Here is a 15511-nt window from a genome sequence, read left to right as displayed (position 1 = left end):
TCCCAAGTGCTGGGGTCAAAGGCGTATGTGCCACCACGCCCTTCTAGGCCTTCTTTTTGATGAAGTAAAGAAAATTATATATTTATAAAAGCTACGTAGTTTTGTATATATATATTTTTTGTCATATGTATCAGAGTTTCATGTAGCCCAGATGATCCTAGAACTATGCAGCTAAAAATGACCTTAAACTAATTTATTTTAATTTATTTGTCTTCAAGGTTAAATATATCCCAAGCCCCTGTTACCCTTCCTTCTCCTTTTCCTCCCAATCTATTAGTCCCCTTTCTCAATCCAGACACTATTCTGATTTATGCCTTAACTGTAGACATTTTACTACATAAAAAGCTGTGGGCCACAATTGAAAAACATATATTTATATTTGTATTTGTCAAAATTGAATTTGTGGGGCTGGAGAGATGACTCAGAGGTTAAGCGCACGGGCTGCGCTCCCAAAGGTCCTGAGTTCAACTCCCAGCAACCACACGGTGGCTCACAACCATTTATAATGAGATCTGGTGCCCTCTTCTGGCATACATGTGTATGTGCAGGCAGAACATTGTAGACATACCAAATAAATAAATCTTTAAGAGAAAAAAAAATGTGTCTTTCTGAGACTGACTCGATTTCTTTTTGTTGGTTGGTTGCTTGCTTGCTTTTTTGTTTGTTTGTCTGTTTGTTTTCTGTTTTTTTCGAGACAGGGTTTCTCTGTGTAACAGCTCTGTAGTCCAGGCTGGCCTCAAACTCACGTTGATCCGCCTGCCTCTACCTCCCAAGTGCTGGGATTAAAGGTGTGCGCCACCACCACTGGCCTGGTTTTTGGTTTTCCTGACCTGAGACAGAGTTCCTATATGGAGCCCTGGCTGTCCTGGAACTCACTTTGTAGACCAGGCTGGCCTCGAACTCACAGCGATCTGCCTGCTTCTGCCTCCCAAGTGCTAGCTCTCTGCCCCTCTCCAGCACGATGCCTGCCTGTGTGCTGCCATGCTTCCTACCACAATGATAACGGAGTAAACCTCAGAAACTAAGCCAGCCCCAATCAAACGTTTTTCTTTCTAGAAGTGCTGTAATCATGGTGTTTCTTCACAGCAATAGGAACTTTAAGAGAGACTTTTCCCTCCACATCTGTGTTGCCGTTTGTAACCCATATTTTGACAACTGCCTATTAATTGACAGTTAATACTGTCAGTGAACCCACTTGTTGACTGGGTTGTGGTTTTCCCTGTTTAATTCTTTTTGTTTTATTTGTTTGTCTTTGGAGACAGGCTTTCTCTGTGTAGCCTTGGCTGTCCTGGACTTGTTTTGTAGACCAGGCTGGCCTCGAACTCACATCAATCCTCCTGCCTCTGCCTCCCGAGTGCTGGGATTAAAGGCTTGCACCACCATGCCTAGCTTTAAAAAAAAAAAAAAAACAGGGTCTCTGTGTTGTTCTGGCTGTCCTGGAACTCACAGAGATCCTCCTGCCTCTGCATCCTGTGTGCTGGGCTTAACAGTGTCTACCACCGGATAATGCCTAGATCATGAAGTATTTTCTCTACAGCCTCCTGTGAGTTAATCCTGGATTCCACACTAAAGTGAAGCCTTTGGATTTGGGTTTTGTTCAGGGTGAGAGAAAGGGATTGAGTTTCGTTCTTCTCCCATTTGGACACCCAGTTTCCCCAGCACCATTTGTTGAAGGAGATGTCTTTTCTCCAGTTTTATTTTATTTTATTTTTTAGCATCTTTATAAAAACCAAGAAACCCTTACCTGGGTGTGGTGACACACATCCTTTTTCCCAGCACACAGGAGGCAGAGGGAGCTGATCTCTGTGGATTCGAGGACAGCCTAGTCTACAAGTGTTGGGGACAGGCTATATGGCCAATGTTCAGCCATCTTGTCAGAGCCTAGGTTCTATTCCTCCAGCAGTCTGCCATTTACCAGAAACCAGCTGACCCTGTCGTGGTTCAGCAGTTAGACACCTGTTGTGGTTTATTGTGGGCGACGGTCATTCTAAGACCCCCGAGCTCCTTTCTGGCTATAAACTAGCTTTTCCAGCAAGACTACTGGGAAAAATCAGATTAAAGGCCAGCTGCCTGCGAGCAGCAGTTCCGGGAACTTTCTCCTGACTAACCAGATCTTTTACAACTTCCCTTTCTCTCTGGAATTTCTCCATCTTCTGCGATTATAGTAGCTGTAAAGGTACACACCTGCTGGGGCATTCCAGAGTTAGGTATCCATAGCAACCCTCGCTTATGCAAATACCCATGCCTCTGTGTCTATGAAAACTCTGTGAAATTTTTCAATAAACGGGGCTTGATCAGAATCCAGACTTGCCCTCATTTCTTTGTATCTCCTGTTCCCCCATTTGTCTGCCCCCTCCACAGGTACCCATTAAGAGAGACATACAAGAGAAACCCTGTCTTAAAAAACAAACAAACAAACAAAAAAACAAAGCAAAACAAGAACTCAGCTGGCTATAGCTGATGAATTGCTACCATTTTCTTGCCTCATGGAGCCCAGGTCCTTAAAGTCTGAGGACTCGAACTCACAGCGATCCGCCCGCCTCTGCCTCCCGAGTGCTGGGATTAAAGGCGTGCGACACCACGCCCTGCCATTGAACTTTTTTTTTTTAGTTTTCCAAGACAGGGTTTCTCTGTGCAGCCTTGGCTGTCCTGGACTCACTTTGTAGGCCAGGCTGGCCTCGAACTCACAGCGATCCGCCTACCTCAGCCTCCCGAGTGCTGGGATTAAAGGCGTGCGCCACCACGCCTGGCTAGCCTTGAACTCTTAATCCTCCCACTCCCACCTTCTGCGTGCCAGACTTGGAGGTGCACAGACTTGAACTTGTGGAGGAGGGTTGTCAGCTCCAGCAAACTGTTACCAGAATGTGCGTCCCGGGGGAGGCCCTTTCTGTTGTGAGTTAACTGAGGTTGGCGGGCGTAACTCACCTATGAAAGAGGCTGGGGATCCCCCAACTCACGCTGTGCCATGAGGCACAATAATAGTTCACGTGTGGCTGCCAGATGGCTTTGAAAAGACCCTTAGGCGTGAGGACCTGACTGAGGCCCCAGCACACAAGTAAAAAGCACACTTGCACAAATGTGTGTACCTAAATACCACACTCCTTGTGTGTCTGGGGGGGGCGGAATGCTGTGGAGGGAGTGTGTCTCCGAAACCGCCATGGCTGCCTGAGGAATGATGCCTGTGAGGCAAGAAGGAAATCCTGCTCAGCAGAGCTCAGCAGCTGGTGTGATCGGCCAAACTTGTGGAGTCTGACACCAGCACGTTATTTTAAGCATATTTAAAGTACAGTACAATTTGGATAAGGAGTTTCCCGGTGGAGGAGGATCCCATGTGCACACTCTTCTCAAAGTACGTGGGGCTGGGGGAGAAGGGAGGGGTGGGGGAGGGGTGGGGGGAAGCCGGGCTCATGCAGCCAGGGGCCTCTGAATTCCAGTCAGATGATGAGGGAGTTGAGGCAAGCCTCAAACTCGCTTAGTGAGTGACTGCCAGGAAGCCAGAAGTGGCCGGGTAGTCCACTCGGCCACCCTGCCAAGACCTGCCCCTGCTTGCTAAATGGTTGACAGGGATTTTATCTCCCCTTTCTTGGATTCTTTTTACGGTTAGCTCTTCTGCCTCTCCAATTCTTCGCGTCAATAGTTGTGTTATGGAGCACCTGCGAAGAAGAACAACTGCTAAGTTGCTAGAAAGAGCTGAGAGAGACAGAGACACAGAGAGAGACAGAGCTAGCTAGGGAGGAGGCAGCCAGGTGCAGCTTAGAGGCCCAGGAGGTGACAGAACAGGCAACTTCATGGTGACATCCAAGTAGTGGAAGAGAGTTTGTGGTGACACCCAAGCAGTGGGAGAAAATTTGTGGTGACATCTAAGAGGCGTGAGAGAGCTTGTGGTGACACCCACACAGTGGGAGAAAATTTGTGGTGACATCTAAGAGGTGGGAGAGAGTTTATGGTGACACCCAAGTAGTGGGAGAAAATTTGTGTGACATCTAAGAGGCGGGAGAGAGAGTTTGTGGTGACACCCAAGTAATGGGAGAGAGTATCTACGGGGGAGGTTCAGTTTCCCACGTCTGCCTGTAACCAGAGAAGTTTAATAAGGTCACAGACGCACATACAAGAGACAGAGACGGCAAAACAAAACCAGCAAACACAAAACACAGATCAGTGGCCATGAAGAAAAACCAGATCAAGAGGGTGTGCGGTGGGTGCCCTCCCACTGCAACCCTGAGCTCCGGAACTCCTATGCTGCGGCCAGCTTTTCCCACGAGTTCTCTCACTGGCACCCCACACCGGACCAGAAACCTGAAACCTAGATTTGTTTTGTTTTTGTTTTGTTTTTCAAGACTGGGTTTCTCTCTGTCGCCTTGGCTCTCCTAGAACTCGCTTTGTAGAACCAGGCTGGCCTCAAGCTCAGAGATCACCCACTGCCTGGCTTAATTCTTTAAACCTGACGCCTAGGATTGTCCTACCTTCAGTGGTCTCAAACACAGATATGTAGGTAGATGCCTAAAAAAAAAAAAAGAAAGAAAGAAAGAAAGAAAAGTTTTAGGGGGAAATCAGTAAGGGCTAATCATTTCCTGAGGATGAGGAACATCATCTTGGTGACTTCCCTTAGGACCCATAGCCTTTACCCTTGCCTAGGAGAAGCCCACCTCAGGGGTTGGTGGTCTTTTCCTCGGGGATATGGGGGGGCTCTTCTACTCAGATGTCTTGATGGAACCTCCAAATGTTATCGGGTACCAACAGAGAAACACTCCTGGGAGTCCTGACTAAGTTGAACAGAATCTTTGTTAACTTCACCAGCCTGTGAACTGTCCCAAGGAGATTTAGCAGGAAACAGCCTCGACCTCCAGTTTTTGTTTTGAGTTTTTAAGGGCAACCTCCTACCCCTATAGTGGGTACGCGTACAGAGGCAGCTCTGGGCATCTGCAGCAATCGGGTTTTGTCTACAGAAGTGGAAAGATAGCAGCTAAATGTTCAGGCAGTTAACCTTAGCTTGGGGTCACATTGTGTAGGATATTTTTGGCTGGTCCAAGTGACCAGAGACCAGTTTTACCCAAGATAGTTTTAGCATTAAAGTATTCTCTTTTGTTTGTGTTTGTTTGTTTGTTTTTGTTTTTCGAGACAGGGTCTCTCTGTGTAGCCTTGGCTGTCCTGGACTCACTATGTAGACCAGGCTGGCCCTCAAACTCACAGCGATCCGCCTGCCTCTGCCTCCCGAGTGCTGAGGTTAAAGGCTTGAGCCACCACACCCTGCTTCAGGGTGAGCTTTTGAGCACAAAGACCATGTCCTGGGTTGACGTACTTCAGTTAACAAGAACACTGAGGCAGAAGCAGACCTATAGAAACCAAAAAAAGCAAGGCTAGTACATGTAGAGACGTTCCCAGGTCCATGGGCTTCGATGTTTGACGGTGTTGGATGTTTGATGTAGATGTTTGACAGTGTTTGGTTTTTTTGTTTTGGCGGGTGGTGCTGTCTCTGTGTTGAGTTTTACACTCTGAATGGCGCTTCCCACCATGGAGTCAGTTGTGCTAAGGTCTGGGGGTCTGATACGTTCCCAGTAGTGAATGAGTCAGATCATGGACTCATCTTGTTTTGCAAAGCTGTAGTTGGTCCTAAGGACCATTCATTTTACTGGACGGATACATAATTGGCCATGTAGTTCAAGATTTGAGGGGCCGTGGGTATTCCAATCAGAATGAGGACAGAGGCTGGTATTAATTTTCTGATTAATGTCTTCTTCTTCTTCTCCTCCTCCTCCTCCTCTTCCTCCTCCTCCTCCTTCTGCTTTTTTTTATTTGTATTAGAATTTTAAAATATATTTTATTAATTTATTCATATTACATCTCTTCTTCTTTCTCTCTCTGTCTCTCTCTCTCTCTCTCTCTCTCTCTCTCTCTCTCTGTGTGTGTGTGTGTGTGTGTGTGTGTGTGTGTGTGTGTGTGTGTTTCCCCCAATGGTGACAAGAGTTTTCTAATTAACTCCCGATGGATTAGCATAGAAACAACAGGTCTCCCCTATAGCCAGCCGTACATAACCCCCTTATCTCATGAGAAGTAGAAAGCTAAGCCTCTGGATTTTGTAGGAACACTTCTGCAAGGAGGTCTAACTGTAGTTTTAATTCATAAGTGGAAACTTTTGTCTGTTTTTTGTTTTGTTTTGTTTTGTTGTTGTTTTGTTATTTGAACAGGGTTTCCCTGTGTAGCCCTGGCTGGATGACCTGGAACTCGCTCTGCAGACCAGGCTGCCTCCTGAGTGCTGGGGTTAATGGCAGGTGCCACCCCTGACGAGCCAGAAACGGAAACTTTTAATGCACCGGAAATCAAGGGGTCTACTTGGTTTCTTAAAGGCTGCTATGCATATGGCTGCTGAGCTGGCTCTTGCGACTCCAACCAGGCGTGGGAGGGGATGAGGACAGGCGGCAGGTCTTCCTCCTTCGTGGTCGAGGGGCCAGATTAACACGTTGTTTCCCTTCCTCATTATGTAGGGAGAGTGTGCACTACGCCGCATACAAGGGCTTTCTGAGCTTGGCCTCGGGAGAGGCGTGCGTCGCCAAACCACTAGCACACGCCCACCGAGTCGCCTCAGGAATCCGGTAGCATTGCTGTTGTCCAGATGAGTAAACCCACAAGGCAGAACAGCGGGCACCAGAAAAAGAGGAAATGCCTAGGCTAAATGTTTTGGGGTACCGGAGAAGACCCAGCCCCCTGTCCGTCCTCTAATGTTAACTTGGGCTGTCCAGTCACCGCGAGCTGTGTCAGTCAATGGCGCAGTACAGGGGCGGGGTGTCTGAGCGTGCCCAGTAATCCTGGCCCATCTCTGGCTGGGAATGACTCAACTCTGCTGTCCCCGGACTCCCATCCCCGGAACCCACAGAGTCCGGTTCTCCAGATTCCCAAAGGCCAGAAACCTTCTCCCTACGGAATTCCCAGATTTTGAATTTTGTGGCTACTGGGTTACATTTTCCTGTTGTGCGTTTTCTTGGGTGGGTGGGTAGGTGGGGGCGGGGCTTTCTTTCTAGATATTCACCCCCGTGTTCTCAGGACGCCTCTTTTACAACCCCAATTTTTTTCTTTTCTCTTTTTTTTTTTCCCAAGGAAAAACTTCCTTACACCTGGCAACTAGAGCGCCCCAAAACAGAGCGCCCGCAGAACTGTGAACTCTGTACCTCCTATCTCAAAAGATAAAATCCCACGCCTTTCTTTTTCTTTTTTTCTTTTTTTTTTTTTTTCCAGTACAACCAAAGCAAAGGTCAAGATGGAACACAGTTGTTGGTCCATAGTCCATATTGCTAACTAATTATCTTCCTTGTATCTGTCTTCCTCAGCTCCTCAGGCCACTGCCAGTCCTGAGGGCGGCGCAGGTTGAACCATAACCCTGCATCCATACCAAACGTCAGACTCAGGAGGAGGAAGAGGGCCCGAGAGCCTGGAGCCCGTTGGAACCTTACTGGGTCCATAGTGCAGGCGTCATCATCTGTGCCTTCTATTTTCTTGACCTGGATGTGGTGGATCCATGGTGAAATGCCAGGGTTGTTGACTTATCAGTATTGCCTAATAATTGTTATCATCGTGTGTACAATCGTTATTATCACAATATAACCTACTAGCAATCAATCAAGACACAGGCACTTGTTGTATTTTGGTTAACCTGGGGCAGGGCAGACATTAATCCTCTAAACTACTTCCCACAGTGGGGCAGGTATCCCACACCTACCTCAGTCCCACGCCATCTGCTTCTAATAATTTCTACCAAGCTACCTCCCATCCATAATCCCAAATACTTGCTCATGTTCTTCATCTGGGCCAAATCCTCCATCCACGCCGGCCATGTGCTTCTCCTCCATCTAACCCATGGCGGCCTCCTCTCTTCTCCTTTCCTCTCCTCTCCTCTGTCCTGCCTCTTTTCTTCCCAAGAGTCTCTCTGTCTCTCTAAGCCTGAGACTCTTAGCCACGCCTATCTCATTTGCCCTGCCAAGCGAATGGCTTTTTATCAATTAGCATCAAAATACATCAGACCGGGGCTGGAGAGATGGCTTCAGCGGTTAAGAGCGCCCCCTGCTCTTCCAAAGGTCCTGAGTTCTATTCCCAGCAACCACATGGTGGCTCACAACCATCTGTAGTGTGATATGGCGCCCTCTCCTGGCCTGCAGGTGTACATGCAGGCAGAGCACTGTACACATAATAAATAAATAAATAAATAAATAAATAAATAAATAAATAGTTTTTAAAAAATCAGACCAACAACTTCCAACGTGCCAGCTACCTTCACGGCCATAGAGGAGGAGAGAACCAACATGTAGTTGCTTTCCAGGCTGGTTCCAGTGCCCCCCCACCCACCCACCCACTTCTGTTACCCGCTTGACCCAGACTGTATCCCTGGACTCAAACAAGAAGAAATTGGGGGTGGTGGACTCGAAGGGAATTCTGCCAAGCGCTGGTCGCTGAGCCTGGGCAGCAGCGGGGGAAGTCTTCCACAGGTAATATCACGGGGGGGGGGGGTGAACCCTTCTTTTTATGGGGTACAGCTGCTCAAAGCAGAACAAAGGAAGGAAGCCTAAGAGCTTTGTTCCAGCATCTTCTTTTGCTGTTGTTTTTGGTTTGTTTTGGGTTTTTTGTTTTTGTTTTGTTTTGTTTTGTTGAGACAGGGTTTCTTTGTGTAACCCTGGCTATTCCGGAACTTTCTCTGTAGAACAGTTAAAAGTAGTAGGTTGTGCCGGGCTTGGTGGCGCACGCCTTTAATCCCAGCACTTGGGAGGCAGAGGCAGGTGGATGTCTGTGAGTTGGACGCCAGCCTGGTCTACAAAGAGAGTTTAAGACAGCCAAGGCTACACAGAAAAACCCTGTCTTGAAAAACCAAAGGAAAGAAAGAAAGAAAGAAAAGAAAAGAAAAGAAAAAAGAAAGTAGGTTGAGAACATCTACAGTCCGGCTGCTACTCCAAGCATGCCCAGGAGGGGGCGATGTGGACTCACATTTCTCAGAGGAGATAACAGACTGGCAGAGTGCAAGGATCAAAGGCACGGGCCACCATGGCTGGTCCAATGAGTTTATTTTTAATTCATGGACACAGCTCACAGGTTAGAAACGCATCCTTGAACATGTGCAGTACTCCACAGTAGAGGCCATCCACCGGTGATGGGCTGGGGGCGTGGCTCAGCATGTGTCTAACATTTAAAAGGCCCTGGGTTCAAGATCAACATGATCTTGAAAAGAAAATACCTGGGACTGGAGAGGAGACTCAGTGGTTAAGAGCTCTTTTCTTTTCTTTGTTTGTTTGTTTTGTTTTGTTTTTCGAGACAAGGTAGCCTTGGCTGTCCTGGACTCACTTTGTAAACCAGGCTGGCCTCGAACTCACAGTGATCCACCTGCCTCTGCCTCCCGAGTGCTGGGATTACAGGCATGCGCCACCACGCCGGGCTGGCTAAAGAGCTCTTGCAGAGGACTCAGTTTGTGTTCCCAGTGACGCTCTGAGTGGATCACAACCTGCTTATAAGTCCAGTTCCAGGATCTTACGCCCTCTTCTGGCTTCTGAAGGCACTGCATGAAAAGTAAATGGAAAAGAAAAAAATTCTTGATTTCTACTAGCGTTGGACAGGTTGTAATTTAAAGTCTGAGTTTTAGTAACAGAATAAGCTCCCTGTAGCTGTGGATAGGAGGTCGGTATCTTTTGATGGAAATAACAGAGCTAAACATTACAGTATGGATAGAAATTAAACACTAATGCCATGGGCTCTGAAAGAGAATAATATGGAACAATACGGAAAAGAAAACAAAGGAACTGGAAGACAGCATGATAGATATTACTCAATCCAAATCACAAATAAAGGATAAGCTGAAAAATTACTACCAAACCACAGATGGTGGAGCACACCTTTAATCTCACCACACCGGAGGCAAAGGGAAGCAGATCTCTGTGAGTTCGAGGCCAGCCTGATCTACAGAGCGATTTCCAGCACAGCCGGGGTTACACGGAGAACCTGTGTCTCAGAAAAACAAAACAAAAGAACAACAAAGTATCCATGGTAGTCTTTCTGTGGCATTTCAGAAATGAACAAACTGGGCTGGAGAGATGGCTCAGAGGTTAAGAGCACTGGCTGCTCTTCCAGAGGTCCTGAGTTCAATTCCCAGAAACCACATGGTGGCTCACAACCATCTATAATGTGATCTGATGCCCTCTTATAGCATGCAAGTCTACATGCAGATAAGGCACTCATATACATTAAATACATATAAATAAATAAATCTTTAAAAAAAAGAAATGAACAAACAAAAAAGCATCTCAGGAGAGCGAGCTCCCAAAAAGCGATTTTCCTCTGACCGCTTTCTAATTAGAACAGCTCAAAATGTATGGACACTTTAGCTTTCTGGAGAAAGTAGTCCAGAAAAAGTGCTAGTGCCAGGCGCTTCCGCTGAGGCATTCTGGGAATTGTAGTTCATGTGCCAGTGGCGGTGAGGTTACTACCACTCCGGCGGAGCGCTGCTACCTGAAGATGGTTCTAGTCAAGTGAGAGCCTGGATCGTCCCGTGGCCCTTGATGTGCGCTCGTGCTCCCGGTGTCTCCCCTCGGGGACCGAGTCTGCGGCCCGGGGAGAAGCCGGGCTGCGGGGGCGGCGGCCGGGTCCTCTCTGCTGGGCTCTGCCTGAGGCGGCGCTGCCCGGGATTCCTGGACCATCTCAGCTGCTTGTGGAGCCCCCGGGAGAGTCTGGCTTCCCACGGAGCCTGGGGAGGAGCTGTGGGGACGGAGGCCACTGCCCTGAAGGCTTACGTGGTGTGCAGCGCTGGTTTATATGTGATTTTTTTAAATATAAAAAATAGTTTATTATTTACTTAGAGAGGTGGGCGTGTCACAGCTTGTATAAGGAGGAGGTCAGAGAGAACTTTTGGGAATCAGGTCTCTCCTTCCATCCCGTGGTGTCCTGAGACTCAGGCGGTCAGGCTGGGCAGCAGTCACCTTGACCCTCTGAGCCACCTCACAGGGCCAAACTCCCCTTTCTTAGAGAGGGTTTAGGTTTTTATTGGTCATTATCTTCATGGAGGTGGGAAAAGAGACTTTGTGGAGGAAGCTCTTGCAGATGGGCGACATTTACTAGGATTTACACGTTTTTGAGAGAGACGGGGGGGGGGGTGGGGGGATTTTACTCTTATGTATGGAAACAATTATATGTAAGGTAGCTGTCACAATTAGCAAAGACCCTTTTGAGGGTGGTGGTCACTAATGACGCAGCGCATAAAAGAGTTCTGAGCTTCTTAAATATGTGTTTTTCTATGAAACCCATCACCACAGGCAGCTTTGTGAAGGTGAGGGCGCCCCATACCACTGAAGCTTCTAGAAATAGAGAATGCGGGCTTTCCTAATCCTCTGCCATGAGTGAGCTGAGGCAAGGACGGCTTGGTAACCTGGAGGCTGACACTCCCGGTTAACAGGAAGTGGGTAGAAAAGCCAGGTCTGTGCGCACAGACTTGGAATGCCAGCGCTTGGGGCTGATGGGAAGGCTGAGGCAGCCATGTGGACTGACTGTCCTAGCGACGCTCTCATGAAGCCCTTCCTCCCCCCAGCTTGCTTCCCAGAGCCCTGCCTGGTGTCAAAGAGAAGAAGAGAGCAATGACCAAGTCACAGGTAAGTCGGTGGCTTCCCCCACTCCCCCCAGTGCTAGGGACTGAAAACAGGACCCTGCATGCTGGGCAAGCGCTGTGCAGCTGAGCCACACTGCCCTGCGTGACCGTGTGAGGGGGTGTGGGTGAGAAGTCAGGTTTGGTAGGAGGAGGGAGGAGAGAGGTTAGTGGGGGAGGTCTTCTGTCTCTCCTACCTGGTGTTGGGGTGCTGGAAGGGATTGGGGTAAAGAAGGGAGAAAAGAGATTTTAAGGAACCCAAAATAAAAATAGATTTATAAAAATACGCCAACAGAGGTGTGTTCAAGGTATGTTACGGACCTGAAAATGTAAAAGGGTAAATGTGTTTTGAAACAGAGAGGTCAAGCCGGGCGGTGGTGGCGCACGCCTTTAATCCCAGCACTCGGGAGGCAGAGGCAGGCGGATCGCTGTGAGTTCGAGGCCAGCCTGGTCTACAAAGCGAGTCCAGGACAGCCAAGGTTATGCAGGAAAACCCTGTCTCTAAAAACCAGAGGGGGCAGGGGGGGGGCTGGAGAGACAGCTGAGTAGTTAATTAGAAGCATTGAGTTTCTTTGGTTCTAAGCATCCACACGTGGTAGCTTACAGTTAGTTGCCTGTAGCTCCAACTCCCAGGGACGCAGCGCCCTCTTCTGGTCTCCCAGGGCACCTGCACACACATGTACGCAGAGCACACCAATTCATTAAAAAAAAAATTAAGTTCACTTATATGTTAAAAGTGACATCTTTTTCCACAGTTTACCTAATTTTATTTTGGAAATAAGTGTTTGAGTTCTGATTTTATTTTATTTCATTTTATTTTTATTTTTATTGCGGTGTGAGGCCAGGACATGCATGTAGATGTCAGAGGTCAGCTTTTGGAAGTCAGGTGTTTTTTTTTTTTCTTTCACTTCACTGAATCAGAGTCTCCTGTTTCCAGGACTCTGTGGGGACAGACAGATCCCTGGTGCTCACTGACAGCCATCCTAGCCTACTGGGCAAGTTCCAGGCCACTGAGAGACCCTGTCTCAAAAACAATAAAATGTGGCCAGCACCTGAGGAAGGGCACCAGAGGATGTCCTCTAGCCTCTGCGTGCACGTGCACCCTCATGTGCATAAGAACACTCACATGCATGCACACATGTGTACACACATGCACAGAAGACAGGTCAGCCTCACCTCCTGCGTTTGGCATCCTGAGCACTCATATCCTGAGTAACCAGGGAGAGTCTGGCTGTCGCCATCTGCTCGGCTTCCCTGCTTGACCAAACTCGGGTGATGAAGGAATGAAGAAAAGACAGACACACAGACACATGTACAGACAGGCTGGGATGGAATGAGCCGTGTGCTCTGATGGAGGCGCACCAGCAGCCTGGAGACTCGGTGCATGTATTATACTCCACTGCACACCCAGGAGGCATGGGTCAGTATATTTAACATGAATACTGATGCAAAGGGCATATTTGACGTGGAGTTCAGCCAAGCTCTCCAGCCACCCAGTATGGTCAGTTCCAGAGAGTAAATGTTTGTTTTGCTAATAACAGTGGTGGGTTTTCCCAGTTAATTTGTAGATGGTAAGTATCCCTGATTCTCTGTATTTTGGCCTAAACTGGACACTTTAAAAAATCTTGGCCGGGCGTGGTGGCGCACGCCTTTAATCCCAGCACTCGGGAGGCAGGGGCAGGCGGATCGCTGTGAGTTCGAGGCCAGCCTGGTCTACAAAGGGAGTCCAGGGCAGCCAAGGCTATACAGAGAAACCCTGCCTCAAAAAACAAAACAAAACAAAACAAAAAAATCTTGGGTACGCCGGGCATGGTGGCGCACACCTTTAAATCCCAGCACTCGGGAGGCAGAGACAGGAGGATCACTGTGCGCTGTGAGTTCGAGGCCAGCCTGGTCTACAAAGCTAGGCCAGGACAGCCAACGCTACACAGAGAAACCCTGTCTTGGAAAAAAAAAAATCCTGAGTACTTTGGTATGTGATTAAAAATAGCAGTTTTTTCTGAAACTTTCACTTAATTAAATATTGGTTTTACATTTATTATGTATATATGGATGGTGTATTTTTAAATACATGTAGAAAATGTTATATATATTTTACTTATTGTAATATATATTATATAATTTTCTATACCTGCATGGCTTATGAACTTATATTTACTTATATATAATAATTATATATTAGATGGTATATTATAACATATTGTAATATATATATATATATATATATATATATATATATATATATATATATATACGCCTTTAGGGGACACCATGGGCCATGAATGGTATAACAGAGACAATGATGATAGTATTGTGATGTCGGTATTGTTACACAGATGGGGAAACTGAGGCACAGAGCAGTTGCCCGAGCTTATCAGGCCAGAACCTTGAAGCGTGAACTGTGCTTCTTAACGTGTCAAGGGCCCGTGCTCATGCCCATGGCCCTGAACGCCAGTGCTGTGGCCGAGGTGTGGTCCTGAGAACAAGAATTAAGCTGCGTGTCTGTTCCAGAAGCTTTCCGAAAGCCTGTGTCTTAGGGTTTCTTTTCTTCCTCTCCACCCCGTGACCCCCGAAGACAGAGGTTCTCTGTGTAGCCCTAGCTGTGCTGGAACTCACTGTGTTGTCCAGACAGGCCACAAACTCAGATCCTCCTGCCTCTGCCTTCTGAGTGCTGGAATTAAAGCCCTGCGCCGCCACGGCCTGCCTTAGGGTTTTTATTGATGCAACAAAACACCATGACCAAAATCCCTTGGGGAAGAAAAAGCTTATTTATTTTATTTAGTTAGTTTTTTTTTTTTTTTGAGACAGGGTTTCTCTGTGTAGCCCTGGCTGTCCTGGACTCACTTTGGAGACCAGGCTGGCCTTGAACTCACAGCAGTCCGCTTGCCTCTGCCTCCCTGGGTGCTGGGATTAAAGATGTGCGCCGCCACCACCACCTGGCCTAGAAGAAAGAATTTATTTGGCTTCCACTTCCACGTTGCTGTTCCTCACTGACAGGAACTCAGAGCATTTTGGTCATGGTGTTTTGCTCCAGCAGTGGAAACCCTAACTAATACAATAGGCGCTGTGTAAACAGTTGCTCAGGTCCTAGTGACATCGGGTATGAAACTCAGGTGGCCTGTGTTTGCCATCACAGGAGGCAGTGACATTCATAAACGTGGCCGTGGTCTTCAGTGAGGAGGAGCTGGGGCTGCTGGATGCTGCCCAGAGGAAGCTGTACCATGACGTGATGCTGGAGACCTTCAGGAACCTTCTGTCAGTGGGTGAGGATGGCACCCTGTGCCCCTTAGCGATGTCAGATGTTCATATGCGGTGTCTTGGTTACACTCCACTGCTTTCCTTTTTAGGTTTATTTATTGTGTATTTTATGTGTATTTGAGTGTTTTGTTTGCATGTACGTCTGTGCACCACGTTCATCTTTGGTTCCTACAGCGGGGAGAAGAGGGCATCAGATCCCCTGGAACTGGAGTAACAGATGCTTGTGAGCCAGCATGTGGGTGCTGCAAACCAAATCTGGGTCCTGTGGAGGAGCAGCCAGTGCTCTGCATCACTGATTCATCTTTCCAGCCTCCACTTTATTTTATTTTTATTTTTTTAAATGTATTTATTATGTATATAGTATTCTGCCCACATGTGTGCCTGCACCTGGAAGAAGGCATCTCTCCAGCCCATCCACTTTATTTTTTAAGACTTCATTTTACACATACATGCTGTGCTTTAAATAAAAATGATAAACATTTCCGTGTGTGTGTGCGCGCATGTGCGTGTGTGTGTGTGTGTATGTGTCTTCCATGACCATGGCAGCTCTTATAAAGGAAAGCATTTAACTGGGGTTTGTTCACTGTGTCTGACGTTTAGTCCATTATCATCGTGGTGGGGACATGGCGGCATGCAGCAGACTTGGTC

Source organism: Acomys minous (genome assembly GCF_964271855.1).
Source record: "Acomys minous genome assembly, chromosome: 20".
Taxonomy (NCBI): domain Eukaryota; kingdom Metazoa; phylum Chordata; class Mammalia; order Rodentia; family Muridae; genus Acomys; species Acomys minous.
The sequence above is the reverse complement of the archived record's forward strand: the minus strand, read 5'-3'. Positions refer to the sequence as shown.